Source organism: Phacochoerus africanus, chromosome 15 (genome assembly GCF_016906955.1).
Source record: "Phacochoerus africanus isolate WHEZ1 chromosome 15, ROS_Pafr_v1, whole genome shotgun sequence".
In the NCBI taxonomy this organism is placed as follows: domain Eukaryota; kingdom Metazoa; phylum Chordata; class Mammalia; order Artiodactyla; family Suidae; genus Phacochoerus; species Phacochoerus africanus.
This window is the reverse complement of record NC_062558.1, coordinates 111,122,662-111,143,151: the sequence shown is the minus strand read 5'-3', so window position 1 is coordinate 111,143,151 and position 20,490 is coordinate 111,122,662. Positions and strand designations below refer to the sequence as shown.

General features: G+C 43.8%; 1 protein-coding gene across 1 annotated transcript in view; it reads right to left on the bottom strand.

Moving 5' to 3' along the window:
* ENTPD7 (ectonucleoside triphosphate diphosphohydrolase 7) overlaps nt 1-20,405 on the bottom strand; it is a 69,714-nt gene extending 49,309 nt beyond the window's left edge. Inside the window, exons 1-2 of the mRNA XM_047762273.1 lie at nt 20,336-20,405; nt 3,755-3,874 (exon numbers count right to left, since the gene is read on the bottom strand). The gene's annotated coding sequence lies outside the window, so the exon portion shown is untranslated. The remainder of the gene's footprint in view (nt 1-3,754; nt 3,875-20,335) is intronic.
* Nucleotides 20,406-20,490: the final 85 nt, after the last annotated feature.

The following is a 20,490-nucleotide window of genomic DNA, read 5'->3' as shown; positions in this document are numbered from 1 at the left end:
CGCCTGCCAACTGTGCAATTCTAAGTCTAATCTATGTATATTTCAAACTTCAGTGTTCTACTAAAAGAGTGGTTTTGAGGGGAAATAAAATTGCTATTTATAGTTTAAACACTACTTAATTCATACAGATTATAAACTATATTAACTTAGAACATGAAAGTGCATTGAAACATCTAATTTACAATTCATAATGATTGTTATAAAACTGAAAAGAAACCTGTATTTTAATCCCAACACTTTCTCATTATACTTTCTTTGTCCATCTGGTTTGGACAGTACTTCCTTCAGTAAGTCTGTATGCCCTCAGGCATTTGTAAAGCATGATTCTTTACAAAAACCTGGAGGGTTTATCTGATTAACAGCTTACAGGACTGAGTTTCTGTGGTTTCCAGTCGAAAGGCCAAAAAAATGAGTTGAGATCATTTCTCCATCTCATTTGCTATAATTCAACATGTTGAAACAAATGACAGAAATCCATATTTCAAAACAGATTTTTAACTGCTTTTTAAAGGCTTGTCTACAATTACACTTGCAATTTTCTCAAGTCCTTGAATTTACCCAGCCCTGAGCAAAATCAAACAGTCCCACAGTAGGTGTCAGTTGTCTGAACTTCTTTGTTTCTCATCAATTCTCCTTTATTCCACACACCATCCTGCTCTAACCTCTAATGGAGTTTAGTGTGGTCTTTACTCTCTCTTCCAAGTTTACTGATCTTTCTTCATGTGTCCTGTAAGTACCTCACTGTCCAAGACCAAACTCACTGTCTCTCCATTTTCACTTTATCCACTCAAACCTCCTCCATTCATGTCCTCAATTTTGACGAAATACCCTGTGATTCACTCAAGCAGAAATCTGCAAGTCATTCTTGAATCTATTCCTTCTACTTCCTTTTCCCATTCCACCCAATTAATCACGAGGTATTCTTAATTCAAATGCCTAAAATCCTATCTTCTGACAAAATTTTCTAACTGGTCGCCCTGCCGCTAGACTTATGCCCCAATGAGTACTTCTCCATTCTGACATAGTGAAATATAATCATGCTATTTCTGGAGTTCCTGTTGTGTCTCAGTGGTAACAAATCCAACTAGTATCCGTGAGGACTCGGGTTCAATCCCTGGCCTTGCTCAGGGGGTTAAAGATCCAATGTTGCCGTGAGCTGGGATATGTTGCATGCAGACAAGGCTCGGATCTGGCATTGCTGTGACTGTAACATAGACCGGCAGCTACAGCACCTGATTGGACCCCTTGCCTGGGAATTTCCATAGACCGTGGGTGTGGCCCTAAAAAGACAATCATCCTCCTCATCATCGTGCTATTTCTTGTTTTAAAATCCTTCTGTGGTTTCCCAACCCAGTGGGATGTGTAAGCCAATTTGCTTGGCATGGTGTGGCAGATTCTCCTGACTGCCTGCCTCCAAAGCCAACAATCTCTCTTCCACCTTGTTAACCGAACCCCAGTTTTATTCTAATAACCACACAGCTATGCTTGGCCATGTGCTTAAAGAGTGCTAGGCTCCCACCTCAACCCTAGGGAGTACACTGTGACTGGTCTAAGTCAATCATGGTGGCCTATTCCCTTTCTAAATATTGAGCCCATTCATATGATGCAATTCTAGCCCATGACACTGAAGGGAAGTCAGCTGTTGGGAGGCATGGGAGGAGGAGGGAAAACATTTCTGGGAAAGATTTTCTACATCTTACAAGGAGAATGTCAATAAAAAGGTCACATGATGAGAGAGAAGAAAAGGCCCCTTTTCTACCTCCAGAAGTAATCCTAAGTATACCTGGAGCTGTTGTAGCCATCAAGCAATCATGGGGGCAGGGGACAGACAAGCTTGGGAATAACAAATAGAAAAACCTGGGTTGTTGGAAACATCATTAAGCTGTGATGTTAACCAATATAGGAGCAGCTCTACTATGGACTTATTTGAGATACTAAAAATTCATTATTGCTCTTATTTTTAAGTAGTTGAATCAGGGGATTCTGTTAGCTGTGGTCTCCTACCTGATTTATGTGGTTCACAACGCCTGATATGATCTAGTCCCCACATCATCCAAGCTCCTTAACAAGTATTCTCATACACAACTCTGACATATTTATAGTTCTCTGAATTTTGCCTTTTCTTTCCTCTAAGCCTCTGTACTTGTTATTACTCTACATAAATGACTTCTGTTCACTTCTCTACCAAATGAACTCCAATTTATCTTTCAAAACTCAGCTCAAATGTCACCTCTTCTCTTACGAGCTGCCCCAGTCAACTTAGGTGCATCTCTGCTTTTGTAGTACTTTACTCACGCATATTTCTCTTAGGGCAAGAATAATTTTTTTTTTTTTTTGGCTGTGCTTGCAGCATGAGGAAGTTCTGGGGCCAGGGATCAAATCCATGCTACAGCAATAACCTGAGATGCAGCAGTGACAACACTCGATCCTTAACCTGCTGAGCCACAAGGGAACTCCAAGAATAATTTTTTTTTCTGTCTTTTCTAGGGCCGCACCCAGGGTATATCGAGGCTCCCAGGCTAGGGCTCTAATCAGAGGTGTAGCCACCGGTCTACGCCAGAGCCACAGCAACGCGGGATCCGAGCCATGTCTGCGACCTACACCACAGCTCACGGCAATGCCAGATCCTTAACCCACTGAGCAAGACCAGGGATCAAACCTACAACCTCATGGTTCCTAGTCAGATTCATTAACCACTGCACCACCATGGGAACTCCAGAATAATTGTTTTAATAATTTTTTAATAATTGTTTAAAAAGCTGGCAGCTGTTTGAGAGTTCCCACTGTGGCTTAGCAGGTTTAAGAATCCGACTAGTATCCATGAGGATGCAGGTTTGATCCCCATCCTCACTCAGTGAGTTAAGGATCCAACATTGCCACAGATGCAGCTCCCATCTAGCATTGCAATGGCTGGGGCGTAGGCCCAAGCTACAGCTCCGATTCGACCCCTATCCCAGGAATCTTCATATGCTGCCGGTTTGGCCCTAAAAAGGAAAAATAAATAAAATAAATAAATACAAGCTGGAAGCTGTTTGAGTGGACCTGGGACCAGCTGGCCTGGTAGGAAGACATAGTATATAGGTTTTGGTCCATAATGGGTATGTTTGGTCAGGGAAAGTGGGATTCCCTGGGCTTAGTCTAGATAGGAGAGATTCAGAGCAAGAAGACCCCCGATTACTCTCCAAATAAAATACAGGAATTTTGAGCATTCCCTCCAGAAACTCAGTTTGGGGAGCTCTGGTAAAGAAAAAAGAACATGAAATAAAAGAAAGATAAGGGACTCATGCAAGGTGGGTTGGCAGATGGGACTGGAGAGAATGGCCCATGAGAGACTCCCTGCATAACAAATTATCTTGCCCAGTTTCCATGGGTCAGAAATTTAGGAACAGCTTGGCTCAGGGTCTCTCATGAAGTTGCAATTAAGATGTCAGCTGGGGTTCTAGTCATCTGAGGTCTTTTTTCTTTTTTTGTCTTTTTAGGGCTGCACACATGGCATATGGACGTTCCCAGGTCAGGGATCCAACTGGAGCTGCCGCTGTTGGACCACGCCACAGCCACAGCAATGCGGGATCCAAGCCAAGTCTTTGACCTACACCACAGCTCACGACAATGCCAGAGCCTTGACCCACTGAGCAAGGCCAGGGATCGAACCCGCATCCCATGGTTCGGGTTCATTACTGCCGAGCCACAACGGGAACTCCTAGCTACCTTAAATCTTAACTGGCTCTAAATTACATACAGTTATATGGCATACTTGCATGGCTGGCAAGTTGATGCTGTTATATTCGTGCAACCTCAGTGTCTTCTCACGAGGACTTTCCCAGGGATGCTTGAGTATCTTCATGACATGGCAGCTGGATTATCCCAGAGTGATCTGAGAGAAAGCATGTGTTTGAGTGCCAGGTAGAATCTTTATCCCCCCCCCCCTTTTTTTTTCTCTCTTTTTGCTATTTCTTTGGGCCACTCCTGCGGCATATGGAGGTTCCCAGGCTAGGAGTCTAATCGGAGCTGTAGCCGCCGGCCTACACCAGAGCCACAGCAACTCGGGGTCCGAGCCACGTCTCCAACCTACACCACAGCTCACGGCAACGCCGGATCGTTAACCCACTGAGCAAGGGCAGGGACCGAACCCGCAACCTCATGGTTCCTAATCGGATTCATTAACCACTGCGCCACGACGGGAACTCCAGAATCTTTATTCTTTTTGTGTCCTAGCTGCAGATGTCACATATTTTCACTTCTGTCACATATTATCTGTTGAACATATTATTTGTTAAAAGTGAGTCACTAACTCCCAGTCCACATTCAAGGTTAAGGCAGTTAGGCACCACTTTTTGAAGGGCGGAGTATCAATTTGCAGACACCAGTCCCCAGGACAAAGTGGCCAGGGACAATTCGGATAATAACACTGACATCTAGGGTTCAATTTTGAGTTCTGTGCTATGTTATAATCCCCTCCATGTCCCCAAACCTTCAGTAAAGTCTGATAAAACTAGAGTCATGTGGGAGTTCCCGTTGTGGCACAGTGGTTAACGAATCTGACTAGGAACCATGAGGTTGCGGGTTCGATCCCTGGCCTTGCTCAGTGGGTTAAGGATCAGGCTGTTGCTGTGAGCTGTGGTGTAATTTGCAGATGCGGCTCGGATCCTGCGTTGCTGTGGCTCTGGCGTAGGCTGGCGGCTACAGCTCCGATTAGACCCCTAGCCTGGGAACCTCCATATGCTGCGGAAGTGGCCCTAGAAAAAAGGCAAAAAGACAAAAAAAAAAAAAATAGAGTCACGTGTAGGAGTACCTTGAGAAATGATGGCATAGCAGTGCCAAAACATGACAGCAACCATAGGAGGTGAATTAAGTCATGACTGAAAAATTGACAAATGCAGGAAATCAGTGCCACAGGCCATTCAGAGAAAGGCCACTCTTCAGAGATTCCAGCTGGGGAGGCAGGGTGCTGTATGGCAAAGTTTAAAATGCCCACAGTACTTGGGATGGAAGCATGGGGAGAAGGATATTGATTCCCTTCTCTTGGTATCCATTCTGATTTGACTACGGGCACTTTCCCCATAGATAGGCCATGTGGACTTGAAGATTCTGACTCCACCCTGGCTCTAGGAGAGGGACACACAAGCCAGGCCTAAGGTATTAGGCAAAATCCCATCCGTCGGTCACAGCTGTTTTTTCAGGAGTGAGCATATAGCCCAATTTCAGATAAAGAGACATATTTGCTTTGGCAAATAAAAAGTTTATTTGCTTTTCTTAGAGAGTATATGAGGGGGCATTCTCTCTCTCCCTCTCCCCTCATGCCCTAAATTCTTGATGATATGGTTAAACTACTGAGTCAAACAAAACCTGAAATCAGTGATATCTCTGGATAGCCAATTATTTGAGCTAATAAATTATTGTTTATTGTTTAAATCAGTATGAAATGGGTACTATTCTTCAAATTTTTTGCATGTTTGACAATTTCTACAATTAAAATACAGAGGGAAAACTACATTAGATTCCATTTTTTCAACTACCAGTCTGGCAAAGATTAAACTGTCTGAGGATGCACTATGGTTAGTAAAGGGGTATTTAAAAAAAAAAAAAAAAAACCCAAGAAGTTCCCGTCGTGGTGCAGCAGAAACAAATCCAACTAGGAACTGTGAGGTTGCAGGTTGGATCCCTGGCCTTGCTCAGTGGGTTAAGGATCTGGCATTGCCATGAGCTGTGGTGTAGGTTACAGACTCGGCTCGGATCCCGAGTTGTTGTGGCTGTGTGTAGGCTGGCAGCTGTAGCTCCAATTAGACCCCTAGTCTGGGAACCTCCACATGCTGCAGAAGCGGCCCTAGGAAAGGCAAAAAGACAAAAACAAAACAAAACAAACAAACAAACAAAAACAACCCCAAACACTCCATTCTTCTAGATGCTCAGGCCCTAAATCTTAAAGTTATCCTTAATCCTTCTCTTGCTCTCTTATCACCCACACTGCCCCCACCACTCCCCATCCAGCCAATAAGCAAAGCCATTTATCATTGACCTCATTGTTACCACCCTGGTGGAAACTACCACCATTTCTTAGTGATTTATTGCAGTTGCCTCCTACCTGGTCTTTCTGTCTCTACCCTTGCTCTCTACAGTCTATTTTGAACACTGCAATCAGTGGGATCCTTTCAAATATAAGCTAGATCATGTCACTCCTCCAGACTCTCTGGTAGCTTCTCATTTCAGAGGAAAAGCCCTAGTCCTCATAACAGCCTACAACACACATACCTCTTATCTCTCGAATGTCATTTTCCAGTTATTCCCTTCACTCACTTTATTCCCGCCACAGGGGCCTCCTTACTGATAGGCCTTCTCTATTTTTTTTTTTTTAATTAGTGGTCCTTTTGCCTGAGTTTTTATGCATCTTTCCTCCCTACCCAGACACTTACCCTCCTTCAGTCTTTATTAAAATTATCAACTTCTCAGCGAAATTCACTTAACCATCCTATTTGAAATAAGCGTCCTTCCCACTGGCCACACTCATCATTTTCTTTTCTATATCACCATTTTACATACAATATGTTTTATTGTCTATCTTCCCACAACTATAAGCTTCATTAGAGCAGGAATTTGGCTCTAAAATGAATAAAGAAGTTCTTTATGTACTGATATAAGATCTCAAAGAAATATTGTTAAATAAAAAATCGACATCTAACAAAAAAAAACAACCCTCATGTCACATATGAAAATTAACTCGAGGAGTTCCCATTGTGGCTTAGTGGGTTAAGAACCCAACTGGTATCCATGAGGATGCGGGTTTGATCCCTGGCTTCACTCAGTGAGTTAAAGGATCCAGGATTGCTTTGAGATGCAGTGTAGGTTGCAGACATAGCTTGGATCTGGCATTGCTGTGGCTTTGGCATAGGCCGGCACCTGCAGCTCTGATTCAACCCCTAGCCCAGGAACTTCTATATGCCACAGGTGCAGCCCTAAAAGAAAGGAAAGCAAATTAACTTGAAAAAGATCATAGCCCTAAATGTAAAGGCTAAAACTATAAAACTTGTAAAAGAAAAAATAGATGGGAGTTCCCATGTAGCTTAGTGGGTTAAGTATCTGGCAGTGTCAGTGCAGTGGCTCAGGTTGCTGCTGTGGCATGGGTTTGATCCCTGGTCTGGGCGATTCCATATGCTGTACATACAACCAAAAAAATAAATAAATAAATTTTAAAAATAAAAAAGGGAAAATTTTTTAAAAAAGAAAAAAATAGATGAAAGTCTTAGTGATCTCAGGCTTAGCGAAGATATCTTAGATTCAGCAGTAAAAGCATGATCTACAAAAGAAAAACTTAATAAAGTGGTCTTCATTTAAAAATAACTGTTCTTCAAGAGACACATACTGGGAGAGACAATATTTGCAAATAATCTGTCTGTTAAAGGACTTGTATCTAGAATATAAAACAATCCTCGGAGTTCTCCTCATGGCTCAGTGGTTAAGGAATCTGACTAGGAACCATGAGGTTGTGGGTTCGATCCCTGGCCCTCCTCAGTGGGTTAAGGATGAGGCATTGCCATGAACTATGGTGTAGATCACAGACGTGGCTTGGATCTGGCATTGCTATGGCTCTGGCATAGGCTGACAGCTGTAGCTCCAATTAGACCCCTAGCCTGGGAACCTCCATATGTGGTGGGTGCAGCCCTAGAAGACAAAAAGACAAAAAAAAAAAAAGTACTATGACTTAATAATATGATCTCTATGGGGAAAAAATATTGTGCACACTCCCTAATGCTTAAAACTAACATTAAAAAAATAAAAATAAAAAAATAAAACAATCCTCAAAACTGAATAATAAGAAAACAACAAAAAACCCAGTTATAACTGGACTAAAGATTTAGACACCTCACCAAAAAATATATATACAATTATAAGCAAATGAGATGTTCAACATTATTAGCCACTAGGGATATGCAAATTAACTACAATGAGATGCTACTACATGCCCACTAGTATGGCTGTAAGCAAAAGATGGAAAATAATTTACCAAGAATGTGGTACCATGTGCTACTATGTCATGAGGACACTTAAGCAGCTCTCTGGAGAGGCCCACAAGGAGAACTGAGGCCTTCTGCCAATAGCCACTATCAACGTAACAGCTGTGTGAGTGAACCATTGTGGAAGTGGATTCTCCAGCCCCAGTCAAGCCTTCACATAATTGCAGCCCCTGCCAACATCTTGACTGCAACATCAGGAGATATCACTATCAAATTCCTCACCTGCAGAAAGTGATAGTGAATGTTTATTGCTGTTTTAAGTCACTAGGTTTTGGAGTAATTTGTTCATGGAGCAGTAGATAATATACAATCAAAGAGGATTATAAGAAATAATATATACCTTGCCTGGCACATAGTAAGCCCTTCATAAAAGTTAGCTGTTACCATGTTGTTGTATAAATGCATGCATGTCTTTTTCACCAACAATTGCAAAAGGACTGCAGCTCATTCCTTTTTTTGCACTCTCTGCCTCTCTCCATCCCTCTCAGTCCTTTAGCACAGCACTGAGAACACATACGGCAGAAACCCCAGTTACTACTCTCAAAGAGAGGGAATTAAATCCAAAGGTGAAACAATATACCCCTGTCACTCTTAACTTTCCACTTCTTAAAATATTTGACTATCTCTTTTGGTGCAGTTAATGTAAATGCCTGGACTTTTTTTTTTTTTTTATAGCCTAGTTTGTAATGAGTAAGCTGCAAAGGCAAGAAAAACCCAAGGGGTGAAGAAGGAAGGCTTGGTTGATTAAAAGGAGGCAATGAAGAAATGCACATTAGAGTTCCCTCATGGCTCAGTGGGTTAAGGATCTGGCATTGTCACTGGTGTGGTTCAGTCCCCGGCCTGGGAACTTCTGCATGCCATGAGCACACCAAAAGAAAGAGAGAGAGAGAGAGAAAGCGAAAGAAAAGAAAGATAGAAAGAGGGGAAGGAGGGAAGGAAGGAAGGTGAAGGAAGAAAAAAAGAAAGGAAATGTACACTGGATAAGGCAGAAGACCAGGTAAGAGAGTCAGGGATGTACCCACAGTAATAAGAGTAAAAAATGGGAATAGGATCTAGAGAACAGACAGGAGAATTACACATATAATTCAGGGCTTCAAGTTTCATGGATTTGAGCCCACATTTGCTGGGATTTTTTTGCTAATGATGACATCTTTATTGTTGATAATGTTTACTGACTCCATAACTCTGGGTTGTTGCTTTGAGAATACATCTCATATTTATAAAGGATTCAATACCAGAGAGCATTAAAAATATATCACATCTACTTAGATGAATAGCCCAAATGTCATCCCGTGCTGATAGCTTATCTTTTTTGTATGTCAAGGACAACAGACCATTATATTCTCTGATACTAGTCAAGGAGAGTTTTACAATTTTAGCCATTGTACTTAATAAGAAATTACTTTTCTTTTTTTTTTCCCCTTCTTTTTTGGCTTTTTAGGGCTGCACCTGTGGTGTACGGAAGTTCCCAGGCTAGAGGTCAAATCAGAGCTCCAGCTGTCAGTCTATGCCACAGCCACAGCAAACCAGATTTGAGCTGTGTCTGCAACCTACACCACAGCTCACAGCAATGCCAGATCCTTAACCCACTGAGCGAGGCCAGGGATTGAGCCGCGTCCTCATGGATACTAGTTGGGTTTGTTATCACTGAGCCACGATGGGAACTCCCAAGAAATTACAAATATTTAAATCTACACCTTATGGGAGTTCCCATTGTGGCTCAGCAGAAAGGAAACTGACTAGTATCTATGAGGACAAAGGAAACTGACTAGTATCTATGAGGCTCAGTGGGTTAAGGATCTGGCATTGCCATGAGCTGTGGTGCAGGTTGCAGACGTGGTCAGATACTGTGTTGCTGTGGCTGTGGTGTAGGCTGGCGGCTACAACTCCTATTCAACCCCTAGCCTGGGAACCTCCATATACTTTTAGGATGTGGGCCTAAAAAGACCAAAGAAAAAAAATCTACACTTTATGATAAAAGTTCATACAATAATTGAGGTCACACATGACATGGACCTGAAGTCAGATTATTGTTGTTAGGAGAAAAGGCTTATTTGTAAGATATTCCAAATGTGGTGCTCCGAGCAATGACCTGACCGTACACACATGCAAAGCACAATTATCAGTCGTGGGCATCTTAGTTCCTGGATTGGTAGTTAGGTAACATGATGCCATCAATTTTTGCAGTGGGTGGATGGACAGTCATAAAGAAAAAATAGGTAATGATAATTATAACAACAGTAATAACATTTGTTGGGTTCTAACCATATGTCTGATAGTATAATGAGGACTTAACATTCTTTTTCTGGTTGAACCCTCAGACATTCTAGTGAAGTACATGTTATTACCACTGCCATTTTACGGATGAGGTAACTGAAGCTTGGAGTAAGTCATGGAACTTCAGCTACCCTGTGCTACCCTTCTAAGTCTCTGACAGTCTTGACCAAGGCAGTGACAGGATGAGTCAGAGATAAGGCTTTTTGTCTCTTCTTTTCTTCCTCCCAATCATTGTAACTAATGCTATTTGGGGGTTAGTACTTTGATCTAGAGAGGCAGCACTGTGTGGCTAAGTTTACACTCTGGAGTCAGGCAGAAAAATGTTTTAATGCTGGTTTCACCACTTACTAGCTGTGTGACCTGGAGGAAGTTATGTTCATGGAAGCTCATTTTCTTTTTTCTTCTTTTTTTTTTTTAATGCTTTTCAGAGCTGCCCCAGTGGTATATGGAGGTTCCCAGGCTAGGGGTTGAATTACAGCTGTAGCCATCGGCCTTTGCCACAGCCACAGCCACATCAGATCCAAACTGCACCTGCAACCTACACCACAGCTCACAGCAATGCCAGGTCTTTAACCCACTGAGCGAGCCCAGGGATGGAATCTCCGTCCTCATGGATGCTAGTCAGATTCGTTTCCACTGAACCATGACAAGAACTCCAAGGCTCACTTCCTTACCAATAAAATAAGAAGGATGACAACACTTCCAGGGTTGCTGCCCTCAATCTTTCTCCACAGCAGCCAGAGTGACCTTTTCAAAATGTAAAATTCACCATGTTATCTAATTTCAACTCAAAATGAAATCCCATTGTTCTTAAGATATAAATGGACTCCCAACACGACTTTCAAAGACTCTCATGGGCTGGCCCCTTGTTTCCTCCAAGGCTGCTTCTCAAACTCTGCTTCCTCTTGCCCCAAAACACTTGCCTAAGTCTCTCATTATAGGACTTTTGCAATATCATATTCTTTGTCCAGAAAATTCTGCCTTTCTTACCCCCTCTACTGCTCCCTGACTTAGCTTAATTGACGCCACTTATCTTTTTTAGATCTTATTTCAAAGGACACTTTCGCTGGATACATAACTCCCTAGACTAAGTCAAGTCCCTCTAACACATTTTTAGTACATCACAAGTTTTCCCGTTATAGCATACACACCATGCTATGCATTTAATTTTATATTTGTGAGTCCCTGGTCAATGCCTGTATCCTCCACTAGATCCTAAGCTCCAACAGAAAGAAGACCATGTCTAGTTTTACTCATCTTTGTATCCCTAGCACCTAGTTCAGGATCTGGCATGGATTGTTTGAAAGAATACCTACATTAGGAGCTCCTGCTGTGATGCAGCAGGTTAAGGATCTGGCGTTGTCTCTGCAGTGGCTGAGGTTTTAACCCCAGCCAGGCCCAGGGGTTAAAAACCCAGCATTATTGCAGCTGTGGCACAGGTCGCAGCTGTGGCTCGGATTCTATCCATCGCCAGGAACTTCCATACGCCACGGGGGGGGGGGGGGGGGGGGGGGCGGGGGGGCGGGGGGGAGTTCCCATAGTGGCTCAGTGGTTAACAAACCTGACTAGTGTCCATGAGGACATGGGTTCGATTCCTGGCCTTGCTCAGTGGGTTAAGGATCCAGTGTGGCCGTGAGCTGTGGTGTAGGTTGCAGACAAGACTCAGATCTGGCCTTGCTGTGGCTGTGGCCTAGGCTGGCAGCTACAGCTCCAATTAGACACCTAGCCTGAGAACCTCTGTATGCTGCAGGTGTGGCCCTAAAAAGACAAAATAATAATACTAATAATAGCACATGAATTGGCTAGCCCTATTAAGCTTTACTGCCCCTGAGACTACAATTTTAGCCTAGAAACAAGCACCATTTGGATGTAAGGAACTAGTTTGGCGATAACAAAGCAGTGTTTCTCAAAGTGTGAATAATTTGCTTGGAAAATGCAGATTCCCACGCCTCATGCCCAGAGATATAATTTGATAGGTACAGGATAAGGTCTGGAAATTTGCATGCCTAGCAAGTCTTCCAAGTGATTTTAGAACCACTGGTAAGAAAGGAAGGAAGGAAAGAAAGGAAAGGAGAGGAAGAAACAAATTCACTACCTTTTAGTAAACCCTCCCCGAGTAGCAGCAGGTCTCTCTTTCCAGTCCTGTTTTCTGAATTCACTGTCAGGCTTGGTGCTTCCAAGACAGCTTCCTAGAATGAAGGCCATGATTAGGAAGAGATGAGCTTTGCTAGTACCCTGTTGGGCAGTGTCCCTGGTTACAACCATCGGACACCTGCGAGGGCTAGGCCTTGGGTTAAGGGGAAGAGGTGAAGGAACTGGAATTTTCTGGATGAATTATTGTCACCACCTAAAGAGAGAAATAGCAGCTCAAGCCCAAGGTCTCATTCATTATTTATTTATTCAAGTAAATTCTACCAAATACTAACTGTATTTCAGGTACTATGTTATCCTGAAACTATAATGGTACAGGGGAAAAAGAAAGTTAAAAAGATACTCCTTCCTGGTGATATAGACATCAATGGAACAATTTTATAAACATATGCAAAATTACAATTACCTAAGCTCTAGGAGTTCCTATTGTGAGTCAGCGATAATGAACCCAACTAGTAACCACGAGGACATGGGTTTGATCCCTGGCCTTGCTCAGTGGGTTAAGCATATGGCATTGCTGTGGCTGTGGTGTAGGCCAGCAGCTAGAGCTCCTGTTCAACCCCTAGCCTGGGAACTTCCACATGCCATGGGTGTGACCCTAAAAAGACCGGAAAAAAAAAAAATCAAAAACCAAAAACCAAAACCAAAACCAAAACCAAAAAAACCAATTCTCTTAAGCTCTACAAAATAGAAGAAATGAAACATATGATGGGGGAACTAATCAAATCACAGAGATCAGGGAAATAATGACTGAATTAGGATAGGAAAACAATGTAAGATTTTTGATCAAAAACTACCTACCTCAAAAATAAGTTTATTGAACTATACCTCTTAGTAGGTGGATGGAGCTTTAAAAACATTTAAAATTACATCATGGATCACTAGATGACTATTATTTTTTAGTAAATTATTTATTGCTGCTAGAGTTCATCACCAATTCTATTTCCATTTTTTGTTACTATAGGTAAGAAACTTTTTACACAAATAAATGAATGGAGTTTTGCCAAATCTTTGACACAATTTTTCAACATCCTTAAAATTTTTTAAATGATTAGAAATCATATCGTTTGCAAAAGGATGTGTTACTCATTTGAGTGATCACTTGCTCAATCTTAAGCGATCCCAAAAAACATCACCAAGTGACAATTAATTGTTCTTATTACTCTTTCACTTAGAAGCATTATGGTTTTGGAGCTAAACACTCCCTAAAAATGTGTGTTTCATGATTTTTCTTGTTGATTGTGAACAAAGACCAATCTTAATTATTTAGGTCATGTTAACATGCCGTAAGAAGACACTACAGATGGGCAGAAATTGGCATAATAAATATATACAGGATTGTAATTTCAAGCTTAAAACAAGTTTAAAATTATGCATGTGACAGAATTAAAAGAAAATGTCACCCTCTGAGATGGAGATATTAATTCCACTTAAATGAAATGGTTTCCTAAAGTTCAGGGCATTATACCTTAGATTTATATTTTGAGAACATTTTTGTCTTACCAGGTACATAAGTAGATACTTTTTTTTTTTTGTCTTTGCCATTTCTTGGGTCGCTCCCACAGCATATGGAGGTTCCCAGGCTAGGGGTCCAATCAGAGCTGTAGCTGCCGGCCTACACCAGAGCCACAGCAACACAGGATCCAAGCCGAGTCTGCAACCTACACCACAGCTCACGGCAACACTGGATCCCTAACCCACTGAGCAAGGCCAGGGACCAAACCCGCAACCTCATGGTTCCTAGTCGGATTTGTTAACCACTGCGCCACGACGGGAACTCCCATAAGTAGATACTTCTAAGAGGGCAGTTTCATCTACTTTGTGGAAATAAACAGCAAAAAGAAAAGTCATTCTATGTCTAGTAGGTATAGGGTTTACAAAATAGTATAAAAATAATTGTTTAGGGGGATTATTTACACAATTTATATCACGTTTCTGTCAAGGTAATAAGAATATAATTGAAATGCATAAATTAAGCAAAAAAAAGTGAGTGGCAGTGAGATTTGTGCCCTAATGAATATGGATTTACATCAAAAATATTTTTTTCCTGTGTCTATTTCAACTTGAGTATGAAATGAACTGAAACTTTCTACTAGACAAGAACCAGTGAAGCTAAAGTTTTTGGGGGGGATTTCTGCCTGTGAGCCAGAGATGACATTATGTTTGTTTCTAAGACCAATCAAAATTAGTGATTCTCCTTGTTTTTCTTTTAGAAATAAGATCCTGTAGGAGAAACACTTTTTTTAAAAAAAGTGGTGTGTTGGAGTTCCCTTCGTGGCACAGCGGAAAGGAATCTGACCAGAAACCATGAGGTCTCGGGTTCGATCCCTGGCCTTGCTCAGCGGGTTAAGGATCTGGCGTTGCTGTGGCTGTGGCGTAGGCCGGCAGCTGTAGCTCTGATTCGACCCCTAGCCTGGGAACCTCCATATGCCTCGGGTGTGCCCCCCCCAAAAAAAGACCCCCCAAAAAATTTAAAAAGTGGTGTGATTACCGTTACCACCACCACCTGAAAAAAAAAAATGTGCAAAGGGAAACAGTTTATTGCTTAAAGGATGATGCAACTTGAGTTCCAAAAGAAGATATTCGTTCAGTTGTTTGGCTACCTGGAGGTTTTGACACAGCAGGGCAATGAATTACAACAAGATGAAGGACAAGGCGAAGGCACATTTGTCTTTTGCAAGGTGGCAGGACAGACGGGGAAATGGGAGAAAGGAAAGGGGAGCTGCCTCATTGGCTTTCTCAGGATGATGAGTTTTAGGAAAGATGCAGCAGATGAGGAACAGCAAGTTGATTCCCTTGAACTGTTCCCCACATACCCACTGCAAAGTCTTCCTGCAAACATTCTTCAGTTCAAAACTGCCAGAATATATATCTTCACATCCCTTTAGTCCTTACTGATTGCCCCCTCTCTGAATTCCTGCAGCTCTTACGGTCTTTTTCTTTCTGTCTGAGCCCAAAAGTTTCCCAGGCCAGGGGTGGAACCCATGTCACAGCAGCGACCCAAGTAGATCCTTAACCTGCTGAACTACCAGGGAACTCCTCTTATGGTCTATTCTTGATAAGCTAGGACTCAATCTTTAAGTGACTATAAAGAAATCAGTCTTATTTTTACATGTGGCTACCAGAATCAATCTCATTCTCTATTATACTCATACCTCATGTCTGGTCATGTACCATGGCAGTTCAGGGGAAGAGGGTGAACAGGAAGTAGTGAACCTGTTTTAGACCTTCAAGAATGATTTTTATAAGAACAAAGGGGGAAATGCGTTCTAGGGAAGAACATATGTTGGTTGGGATATAAATCAGCTGCTGGAATGAAGATTCAGACTAACAGCAATTGCTTCAACAAGTTTTCTCATGTACCAGCGCATGCACGGTCCAGAGGTACTCCTGTCATCCACAAGACAGCAGGTGTCTTCTACCTTTTACTCTGCCACCTGCTAAAGTACACCTGCCTTGTCCTCATGGCGAAAAATGGTTGACATCTTCTGGATCTGCCTTCTAGATGACAACAAGGGAGAAAATGAGGAAACTACTCTTGAGGATAGAATCTTTCCTTTTAAAGGCAGAACCCAGAGGTTTTATGTCAATTATAATCACATCCCACTTGTGAGAACTGTCACACAGACAATGCTTGCTGCAAGAGAAGCTGGGGGAGATACAAACGTCTGCTGGGAAGCCATGGGCCCAAGCTAAACCTTGGGGTTTCTATTACTGAAGAAAATAGATGAGATAGTATTGAGACAACTCGTGGTCTTGGACAGATGTAGAAGACAGAAGGGAGAATGGGATAAACAAGTGTCCCAATAATATCAGAAATTAAGACTCTACAGTGCCTGAGGAGGTGCAAGTGTGGGAAGCTATTGAGAGTGTATAAAGAATTACCAAGAAGAGTTCCTGTCGTGGCTCAGTGGTTAACGAATCTGACTAGGAACCATGAGGTTGTGGGCTCCATCCCTGGCCTTGCCCAGTGGGTTAAGGATCTGGTGTTGCCATGAGCTGTGGTGTAGGTTGCAGACACGGCTCAGATCCCTCGTTGCTGTGGCTCTGGCATAGGCTGGTGGCTACAGCTCCAATTCGACCCCTAGCCTGGGAACCTCCCTATGCCGCGGGAGCGGCCCAAGAAACGGCAAAAAGACAAAAAAAAAAAAAATTACCAAGAAAGGTGTTTCTTTGCATGCTAATTTGTTTTTTAGGAAGGTCAAGTGCTGGTGAGATGTAGGATAGAGTGTGTATAGATGTGTTGAGAGGGGGTATCAAATAGTCAGGATGCGGAAGGTCCTTGTTATTTCAAGTGTGGTCCAGGGTCTCGCAGCATCAGAATCCCCTGGGAGCTGATCAGAAATGCAGACTCTCAGTCCTCACCTAGACCTACAGGGTTATAATCTGCATTCTGACAAATTTTTTAGATGACAACTATCACCTTAAAGTGATTACTTAAAGTAATCGCATTAAAGTCTGAGATGCACTAGGCTAGGTCATGTTATGGTATAGAATAATCATAAAATCTGTATCTTAAAACAACAGAGATATATTTCTTACTCATGCTGAAAGTCCAGCTGGGAGGAAGAAGGTGGCAAGTAGGTGACTCTGCTCCATTATCCTCACCTGGGCCCCAGCCTAGTGGTGCCTCCACCATCTGAACATCACCAGTTGGGTGACAGGGGAAGCTAAGGTGCAGCTCTCGTGCTTCTCCCACACTTCCTTGGTCAAAGCAAATCCCATGGCCTCCAACCTTCGAGGAGTTGGGAGGAACAATTCTACCATGTCTTTGGAAGGAGGGGAATCAAAATATTGGTGAAGCCAGATCCCAGAGAAAGGGAGGCCTCTCAAAGGTTATCACAATACACATGTAAAATGATCAGACACTGGGAAAGTACAGTGTCAATTGTCAGGGAAAAGGAGAGCATGACCAACACCAACAAAAACATTTCAGAATAATTATTCTTTTTGGTGGGGGGCACACCTGCGGCATATGGAAGTTCCCGGGCTAGGAATAGAATCGGAGCTGCAGTGCTGGCCTAGGATGGCCACACTGCAATGTGGCCACAGCCACAGCCACGCCAGATCAGAGCTGCATCTGTGACCTAGGATGCAGCTTGCGGCAACCCTGGATCCTTAACCCACTGAGCAGGGCCAGGGATCAAAGCCACACCCTTACAGAGCCTATATCAGGTTCTTAACCTGCTGAGTGACAACAGGAACTCCCAGAATAATTATTCTAAAGAGATAGTCAAGGAAGACTCAGCTTCACAGTCTAATTGACTGGGTAGAAAAGAAACATAACAGAAGCACTGGTTGCAGTGGGGACTGGAAAGGCTGGGTTTGGAATGGACACGCTAAATCAGAAATTAAGGTGGGTATTCACCCTCTATCTTTCCAACCTCATCTTGTAACACCCCCCTACCCTCCAGCCACAGTGGCCTTTCCGTTCCTTCATATGCCAAACTTGTTCTCACCTTAGGGCTGCTGTTTCTCCAGTTTCTTCTGGAATGCTTTTCTCTGGGCCCATTATGAGCTCCTGTCTGTCACTCAGACCTTACCCGTTTCATTTCCTCAAAGGCCTTTCCTGGCCATGCAAATGTAGCCACCCAATCACACATTATCACACCTCCCTACTTCAGTTACCAGCACAGTACCTACAGCCAACCAATATTTTAACAGGTCTGTCCCTCTCCTCCCATTAAAAAGTAAGCCCCATGAGAGCGTGGACTCTTGTCCATCCTCTGTCACCAGCTTCAAGTAAAGTGCCAGGTAGAGCTGGTGCTCAATAAATATTTACTGAATGTTCCCACGATAATTTCACTTAAAAGGTATGCAATTATAGGAGACCTGTTGTGGCTCAGCGGGTTAAAAATCCGACAGACTCTGTGAGGATGCGGCTTTGATCCATGGCCTTGCTCAGAGGGTTAAGGATGCCACGTTGCTGCAAGCTGCGTCGTAGGTCACAGATGTGGCTTGGATCTAGTGTTGCTGGAGGATGGCAGCTGCAGCTCCAATTCAACCCCAGCGCAGGAACTTCCATATGCCACAGTATAGCCATAAAAAGCGGGGGGGGGGGGGGTAGGCAATGACATATAAATAGGGTTCCAATAAGGAAAACAGATTTGCAATAGTGGGAAGTTCTCTAAAAATTGAAGCAGAACAAGAAATATTTAGGAGTGTTCCCCCTCGGTGGGTAGAGGAGTGTAGGAAGACTTTCAGAGTAGAACACATGGTTCCTGCCTGAAGTTAGGAAAGTGTCAGGGAGGGATGGGTCAGTGAGAGGCAAGTGTGGGAATAAGAAAAAGACCATTGGATTTGGAAAGGTTGTTTGTGATCAGTGCACAAAGGAATAAAAACATAGGGCTTGAGGAAAGAAAGGACTTAGCAGGTACTCATTACTGCAGTGGTAGTGAGTAGCAAAGGGAATCAACACTCTAGCTGGATTGAGCGGGTTTCTTTGTGTGAAACCTAGGGTTCTTAACCTGAAGTTAATGGATCCCTATGGGGTCCAGGAGTCACCTTCAGGGACTCTGCAAACTCAGAAAGCACAATTTTGTGTGTGCAAGGGGGTGGGCAGTGGGGGGAAGAGGATTTGTAGTTTCATTATTTTCCAAAAGGTTGAGATCAAAAGGTTAAATAGCCACTGCCAAAGAGGAAGAGAATGAGGTTTTTGGGGGGTTTTTTAGTTAAAAAAACAAAACCCAGGATTTACTCTGTGGCTCAGCGGGGTTAAAGACCTGGCATTGTCATTGCAGCTGCGGTTGCTGCTGTGATGCAGATTCCACCCCTGTCCTGGGAACTTCCGTATGCCAGGGTCATGGCCAAAGCCAGGGTCATGGCCAAAAACAAAACTCAGAAAACCGGAAGCGCAGAGAAGGGCTAAGCTTAGGGAGAAAAAAGAAAAACCTTTAAAGAAAGACTAGAAACAGATTTTTTTTTTCTAAAGTTCAGAATTACATCATCATCTCAGTAAAACAGGGAGTAAAGATCTGGAAACACTGGGGGAACCTGTGCAAATACGCTCCAGTGAAGGGAGATTAAAGAAGCTGGGCAGATGAAGTGGGCCAAGTCTGTGTTCCTCAACCGAGCCGGCAACTCTTAGCGATGCACCTGCGCAACGTCCCGTCCGGGAGATGGTGCCCAAGGCTGGGAATTGCTGGAACTGTTCTCTAACCAGTGAGCTTTCCTCTGAGACTCCAGCCCACCCGCCTGGGAGGGACAGCGGTCTCACCACAGAAGGAAACCGTCACTGGTCGGAGGGGTTCATCAATGAATCAGCTCTGGGACAAGCTGTGCGTCCGACAAGTTTCCACAAAGTTGCTGTACTTCCCTACAAACATAGGCAGCTGCCACCAGCCTGGCCTCCCCATACGTCTTCGTCTCTGAATCATCCCGCCTTATTTCGACATTTCCCTTCTCCTCCAGCTCTCTGCCTGGCGTAGGACCTAACAGCAGGCTCCCGGAGAACTCATTCACTCAACAACTGCAGGGTTTACTGGGTGAATGCGGGGCAAGCCCAGTGCCAGGCACTGGGGGCTGAAGAGCACAAGGCCTTCAGGAGTCTGCCCGCGCGCAGCCCTGAAGGACCAACACTCTCGATCTGACCTTAGCTTAACGGGCTGCTGCCGGCATGTCGCAACAGCTTTACCGACAAGTCGGCGGGCCACGCCAGGGGATGCCCGGCCCAGGCCCGCCCCGCCCCACGCCATCCAGAGATCCCGCGGGAACAGAGCTCTCGAGCCAAGGCCACCCGCCAGCAAGCGATCCTCGAGTCTCGGGATTCGGGGCGGGGGCTCGAGCACGGGTCCTAACGGCAGCCGTCAGCGGCTTGACCTTGAAAACCTGGCACCGCCCTCCCCTTCCACCCCCCGTCTTCACCCCACCAAACCCGGCTGCAGTGCCCACAGCCTCACCGGCGCCAGTCCGGGGCCCAAATTCCGCCTCGAGAGCCCCTGGCGCTTCGCCCTCTTGCTGTAGCCAATCAGATTCCGACGTGGTGCTGGCCAATGGCCGCGGTCAAAGTATCAAGAGTGGTTGAGCCTATCAAAGTTTAGCCTTAAGTTTCTCC